Source organism: Panthera pardus, unplaced genomic scaffold (assembly GCF_024362965.1).
Source record: "Panthera pardus isolate Hobbes unplaced genomic scaffold, ASM2436296v1 HiC_scaffold_15, whole genome shotgun sequence".
NCBI lineage: Eukaryota > Metazoa > Chordata > Mammalia > Carnivora > Felidae > Panthera > Panthera pardus.
The window spans coordinates 24749424-24757154 of NW_026526710.1; the positions used below are offsets into that span (position 1 = coordinate 24749424).

Here is a 7731-nt window from a genome sequence, read left to right on the forward strand (position 1 = left end):
GCAGAGAGTACGGAGCCATTTTCGCTGAGGGAAGACAGAAAGAGAAAGAGAAGGAGGTGGGGGGAGTGCAGTGCATCAGGATCGTGCAAGAAAAGCAGTCCCCCCGCAAAAGTAGCTGGAGACAAAGAAAAAGGGAAAAAACACTTGCAGGGGCTGAACAAAACAGTCTGTTCCCCAAAACCATTGATGGGGAGAAAGGAGAGGTTTTCAGTGCCACCAGGATTCTATCAATAGTGGAGCACAGAGTCTGAAGTTTTCAGAGCTCAGTGCACGGTGGTGTCCTCAGGACTGGAACTGTGACCTCCTCCCTTTGCCTCCTCTTGCACCTGGACCCCAAATAGGTCAAAGCTGAGGTGTCTCAGGGAATGAGAGCCTTGTAAACCTGCAGGTCCTTGCAGGCACAGAGACAACTACCTCTGCCCCAAGCTGCATGCCTGGGAGGGAAGACTCCGTGGGAGACTCACACATCTTAGCCCTCAGCACCTCTGGGGGACACAGTGAAGTCCTCAGACCCTGGAGTAGCCATGGAACCATCGCCATCATGCTCAATCATCAGTTCCTCCTGCTGCCGTGACCTAGACCCTGTCCTTGCCCCCATTATACTTCCAGTCTGACACATGTGGACATTCCATATATATTTGCTTAAAGAATGAATGAGTGAGTGATTGAATGGATGAATGAATGATGAAGACAAAGCTCTCACGTAGGCAGTTGCTGTAACAACTGCATTCTTCCTATAGGGGAGGAAAGGCATTCCTGCAGCCTTGATTGTCTGTGACATTTCTACACCTCTCCACACTTCACATCATGGTTTCAGTGTGACACAGGGACAGCAGACCCATCACCTGCCCTCCACCTGCTCTCCCACCTGACCTCACCTGTGACATTCGGGGCACCCCTATCTCTGTAGTATCACGATCCATCCACCTGACACTCTGGACCATCCCTCCCTCTCCCATAGTCCAGGGTCCAGTCAGTCATCTCCCTATGCCCTATCCGTGGACTTGTGCCATTTCTCCCTTCCCTGTTTCCTCTGCTGCCATCTTCCTCCAGCTGCCCCTCTGCCCAGTGTCCCCTTCCAGGTATCCCTGTCTCCAGTTCTGTCCTGGAACTTCCCTCAGAGCTATATCTCTAATAAGCAGCACTGATGACAGGCATAGCTGGTATTAAAAGTCTCCCAGCACAGGGAGTGGAGGTCACAGGATGGCGCCGTAGTGGTCCCTGCCCTGCCCAGGTCCTATTCTATCCCCACACCTGCAGCAGCCGCATCAGGGTTTGCTGAGTCCTGTCTGTCCTGCTCCAGAAAGGCTTCACATTCCCACAATGTGTGTCCTCCTCAGTGAAGGTGTGTGTCCCCTAAGTGAGCTCCTGTCCACACTCTGCCCCCAGAGTCAGCCCACCTCCTCTGAGCCCCTCTCGGGGACAGATCCCCTCTGTTCTCTGTTCCCTGTGTCTTGTCCTCAGCTCCACAGCAGTTCACAGGCTTTTCCGGGTCAGGACTGCCTGTGTCCTTCCCCTTGACTCCCATCCACAGAGGATGCATTATCAGGGACAGCACACCAGCATGGCATCTCTGTCCTTTCCTGGAAGGCCACTCTCATTTGATGGGAACACAAGCATCAGGGAAGCAGGAGAAAAAGAGATTTGAGCACAAAGGGAACGAAGGAGGGGTTCTCGTGGAGACCAGCCGGGGGCGATGTGAGACCACGTCTGGGGGTTTCTGTAGGACAGGGGTCCCAGCTGACAGGAGGCCTCAGGGCCTGGCCCTGGCTTCCTAAGGGGACTGGACAGGCATGCCCTCTCTGAGCCTGGCTGAGTCCCCTGTACATGGACCTGTGTGTGGTCTCAACAATTGCTTCCTCCAGGCCCAGTCATGGGGAAAACTGGAACATCAGATAGGCTCCCTGTCCAAAGGCTCCAGACCCTGCGTGTGCATACAAGGAGAGGCAGGGATGGGTCACATGTGCATGAGAAGCCCCACCTGTGTGAGTTCCATGGGGAGGGGATAAAAGAAGCCAGAGGCAGCCCAGCCCCAGCTCTGTGGCCTAAGAAGAGGCTGTGTCACCATGGTCTGGACCCCTGTCCTCCTCGTGCTCCACTGTCACTGCATAAGTAGAGACAGCCCTCAGGGCCTCAGGGAAGCCCCCTAGCCTGAGACAAATGCCTTTGGCTCGGGTTCCAAACAGCTGCAAATTGTCCCTTCTCTGCATTCTGATATGCCGGTGTTTGCAGATTCTCTGCCCCAGCCACCCTCCCTCTCGGAATCCCTGGAATCATCACCAGACTCACCTGCACACTGAACCAATGACATCAGTGTTGGCGGCTGTGGCACATACTGTTAACAGGAATATTACCATTAGCTGGATATTACCTTAACACCGAAATTTTCCATATTTTTAATATAAACAAACACTAACAAAAAGAATACTTCTTGGAAAATTGGATGCAGATAAAAAATAAATGTTTTTATTTCATTTTTTATCTTATATCTAACATTGACATAAAGGGTAAAAATTATCAAAGAATATTGCTATGGCCAATACTACTTAATATTTCTCTTCAATTTCTTACTAATACAAAACGAATCTAACTAAAATGAGAAGTAAAGTGTAATGAGAAGGAGTCGAGTTTTTTTTTTAATTTTATTTATTTATTCTGAGGGGGGAGGGGCAGACATTGAGGGAGAGAGAGAATCCCAAGCAGGTTCCACACTGTCAGCTCCGAACCTGATCCAGGAACTGTGAGATCATGACCTGAGCTGAAATCAAGGGTCAGATGCTTAACTGACTGAGCAAACCAGGGACCCCAGGGTTTTTATTTGAGAGAAGAAATATATTACATAGTGAATTCAGGGTACTTTAAAAATATTTTACTGATAAAATAATTCAGTAAAACCATTAGAAATGTATAAAATAAAACTTGTATTACTTATTTTAATCATTTTAAAGAAGAATTATACTTTTCATAAATTAAAGATAATGAAAGTGATTCTAATGGTATTACCAAAAAGGTAAACGTGCCAAGTAAACATCTTGAGACATGTGCAATCTGTTTTAAAAAATAATTGCAAACTCCCTGAAAAATATGAAAGCAAATTGGAAAAATAAATTGAACATTTTTTTTGGTCTTGAATGAGAAAACCAGCTGAGTACATCAACAGTTAGTAGGTGATGCCATATAACTTACTTTCTACTTTCTGTTTTCCAGTGTGGAGTCTGAATGGAAGATATTTTCTAACTACAAAGAAATTGAGGAAAATCTGACTATGTATTGCAGACAGGGAAAGACATAACAATGGATTACAGAAAGGAATGTGAGAAATGAAAGGTCATGGAGTGTCTGAACTAGGGACACCCTGGAGGGAGTTTCATAAATCCATAGTGGGAGCCGTCAGCATGGCGTGTGCACCTGCAGCCACAGTCAGCTGGCAGATTTAGGGGGAGAAGAAGCATCCTGGTGGATTCCGTGGGCGTGGGGAGGGGGCTAGTGAGGTGAGGAGACTAATCCTTGGTGGGTGATGAGGGACGGAGTATGGGGATAATGGTGACCCATGACTTGATGTAAGTGAGGAGGGACAAGGGGTATAAGGAAGTGAAGAAATCAGCAGGGAAAGGGAAAGAGAAAATGCAGTTTCTTTCCTATTCCAAAAACCCTCCCACTAACCTTCACCCTGGACAGGAGGGGGTGCTATCTCTCCCCCCCTGCCTCCTGCCTGGTCACCTTGACACCAAGGTGTCAAGAAAAAAATTGGTTGTGATAATAGTTGAACTATTAAAAACTAGATGACAGCAGGGCTCCCTTAGCCTTTCAGGGGGTGTGATTCTCTTCCAGAGACTTCCTGCAAACGTCAGAATACATAATCATTTTTCTTATGCCCCAGAATCTCTTTCTTAAGAACTATCTGGACAGTAGATCCCCCATGGAAACATTCTCCTCTTGTCCCTTATATCACAGGCTTTAGCCCATCTCTGTCTCCTACTCAATCCCAGGAGACACCTGTGGATAGATTTTTATGGAGAACCATCTCTCACAGTGTGAGGAAGCCACAAGAAGAACTGAGGGCCAGTTGGCCTCATTTTTGGTCACACAGAAACACACACACACACACACACACACACACACACACACACACACTCATAGACACACAAGGATCTTCCCTCTCTCTGAGTGTCTACTATTTTTGATTCTTCAGTTTCTAGGCCTCTTTGTCCCTCCAGAAGTCAGGGACAACCTATGCTCACCCAGCCATCCTCAGGATCTCAGTAACTGGGAGGCAGAATCCCCATTAGAAGAAAACCCCAGGAATAGTGAGTGTAACTGGGGTCCTGTCACCAGGTAGCCAGGATGTGCTCTAAACACCAGCTCTCCCGGGACAAGGCCGGTATCAGGAAACCTATAGCAGGTCTCTGTCCCCATGGGAAGCTCAGTCCACAACCATCTCTGGACTCCAATCTGCACCTGAGGGGCTGTGTGGTACATTGATTCCGAGAGCAGCAGCCTGAATGCTGCTGTCATGAGGCCAAGGCCATAGGGAAGTGACACACAATCTCCCCCTGCTGTCAGGGCTGGGCTGATACTCCCTCAGCGACACCTCCAGACAGGGTGGACTTTTACAGCAAACTCTACTGTTCCAAACCAGAGCCACAAGGTTTGTGACCTCAGGGACACAGTCCCCCTTATCTCCACCTCTCCACCACTCACATGTGGGTTCTTTGAATGACCTGGAACTTCTGGGTCCAGGTGGCCTTGGGTAACAGAAATTCATTCTTTTAGTCATGGGTGGATGAATGAGTACTTGCTCTGTCTTGAATATGCTGGACACAAGGCACAGGGATACAACTTTGCACACCCCAGAGACAATTCTGACCCCAAATAGTTTTGTCCTGGAACCTCTCTCAGTGTTTAATAATTCCATCACTGAGATGGCTCTGAGATTCAAAGGAACAGGCCCCTTATAGGGTTTCACTGGATACCATGTTGGGCTTTCCATCCTGCTAAATCAGACCCATGATAATAAAACTCATGACTAAAAAAAAAATAAGAAGAAATGAATAAAAAATCAAACTACTTTAGTAAAATTTTATAGACTCCTATTCACCTGAAAACAGAAGGCATTCCTATTCCATTGTTTTTCCATCCTTGATTTTAACCACAATCTCCATCCATATTCTCTCTGGAGTAAGCACAGACCTGGGAAAAATACACTAATGATTTTACCTGCATCTTCTCAATGACATCAGCATCGAAATTAAATCAATCTTAATGAGATGAATTTTATGTAAAAGGACACACCCATTTATATGCAGGTTTGGCTAAGTGGTGACTAATACATAATCTCTGTCACCGGATCCTTGTCAGAGCATCCGCAATTGTTATTCATTTTCTCCTAGAACTTCCTACAGGTTTGTTCTTTGTGCTCTGAGGTCAGTGCCACACACAGCCTCACATGGCAGGGCTCCTGCAGACTGTCTGTGCGCTGGGAGAACAGATCCTAGGAGGGAATCACTGCCCACAATGTATGTAGAACTGTTGTTTTAAGCAGGTGGAAATCATAATGGATTACAAAGATGTTCAGTGAGTAACCCCTCTATGCATGGGCACTAGGACTTCTATGCACAACCTGGAGAGAATCTCTCCCCATCTCCTCAGTGCTGCAGGAACCTCAGAGGAAGGAAATCCTGGAAACCAGGGAGGAATCACATAAGAGGAAAGATGCAGTGACCTGCACAAAAGAGGCCATGTGTCCATGGGGACGTGTCAGTGCTTTGGACTTGAACCTGATCTAAGAAGAGTTTGTGTAGAGACACTTCATCAGGCCAGACCCATGAATAGCCAAGAGAGACATGGACAGACTCACCCTGAAGAATCTGAGTAGAGCATAGAGTCTGCCTTCAGGTGATGGGAAGACATATAAGGGGACACTTGACTTGGTCCTAATGCAGGAAACAGTGGACAGAGCAGTGAGGAGGCAAGAGCTGTCTCTGATGAGCTCTGGTCACCATGTCACACAATGGTGTGTCTGTGTCTGGACATTAGGGGGAGCTCAAGGCCAGTTTCAGAGGAGTCAGGGGTGATCAGAACTGGGACCTGGCACCTGGCACTGCCTGTGCTTTCTGCTCAGGGCTCACAGCTGTGACCTCACTGATGGCCCAGGGACCTGACCACGCCCAGTGAGGGATCTAGAGCTCAGGTTCTCATTTGCATGGATGGGCCCTCCCTCTCTCCGAGGATGAAGAGGGGAAGGGAGACATTAGGGGAGGTCTGCTCAGCTGTGGGCCTGCAGAAGGAAGGAAGGATCCACAATAACCTCCACCATGGCCTGGTCTCCTCTCCTCCTCATCCTCCTCACTCACTGCACAGGTGACTGATGTGGGGACAGGGGAAAGGGACACACTTTCCTGGGAGGACAAAATGGGCCCTGCTTCTTCCTCCTGTCTCTATACCAGCATCACCTTCTCTGTGTCTCTCCCCCTTTACAGTGTCCTGGGCCGAGTCTAGGTTGACTCAGCCGCCCTCAGTGTCTGGTTCTCTGGGCCAGAGGGTCACCATCTCCTGCGCTGGAAGCAGCTCTAATATTGGTGGTTATGGTGTGAACTGGCACCAACAATTCCCAGGAATGGCCCCCAAAACCATCATCTATAGTAATAACAATCGACCCTCCGGGGTCCCAGATCGATTCTCCGGCTCCAAGTCTGGCAACACAGGCACCCTGACCATCACTGGGCTCCAGGCTGAGGACGAGGCCGATTATTACTGCTCATCATGGGACAGCAGTGCTCGCACAGTGGTCCAGGCCTGTGGGGAAGTGAGACAAAAACCTGCTTTCTCATCTGTAAAGAGAGGGAACAGACCAGCAGTCGCCTGCTCAGCTAGGCCTGTGATGCTCCTTATTCCTTTGCTGATACTCTGGGCCCAGGTCCATCCAGCGACACCTCGTGTGACTGAGGCTCTTCCTGTCCCTTCTGTTCTCAAATTCACTCTGAGCAGACCATTCTTAGACAAACAGTCTTCATGAAACAGATGTTTTTGTGTTGTTTTTTGTTTTCTGGGGTATTTTGCTTCCAGGCTGGATCATATTATTTTTTTCTTTTTTTTTTTTTTAAATAAATGAAACATTTTATTTTGCCTCTGAACTTATCATGGGACCTCAGTTACACCCATGCTCTTCTTGAAGAAAAAGTCAGTCTTGTTTGCATATGATATTTTACCCAATTGGTTATAAATGGTGCTGGTTAGTTTTTGTCTTAGTGCCTGATTTGAGAAATAGATGCCAACTTAAAATTACAAAATTATAAAAATAAACCCAAAAAATTTTGTCCATAGGAAAAAAACTGCATGTGAACGTCTATAGCAGTTTCATTCCTAAACACTAAAAATTGAAAGCAACCAGAAATCTGCACATGGATGTTTCTTCCAGGTTTATCTCTAATCACTCAAACCTGGAACCAACTAAGATGCCACCAAATAGGTGGTACATTTATAAAATGGGATATGACTCACAGGACGATTAGAGTTATAGCACATACTGGAAAGGGCAAAACTCTCGAGAGTATAAACATTTGTGGTTTCTGGGGGACTGCAAGTAGAAAAAAAGTTGATCATATGAAGAGAGGAAAATGTTTCCCAGCAATACAATCATTCTATATGATAGTATAATGACACTGAAATGACACTATGGCATTGCCAGAACTCATTGAAAACTGTACAGCCACATGACAGAACCTTAGAGTG

General features: G+C 47.1%; 1 pseudogene; it reads left to right on the plus strand.

The window, feature by feature from the left end:
• The first annotated feature begins 6256 nt into the window (after nucleotides 1–6256).
• Nucleotides 6257–6888, plus strand: LOC128777054 (immunoglobulin lambda variable 1-40-like; annotated as a pseudogene).
• The last annotated feature ends 843 nt before the right edge of the window (nucleotides 6889–7731 follow it).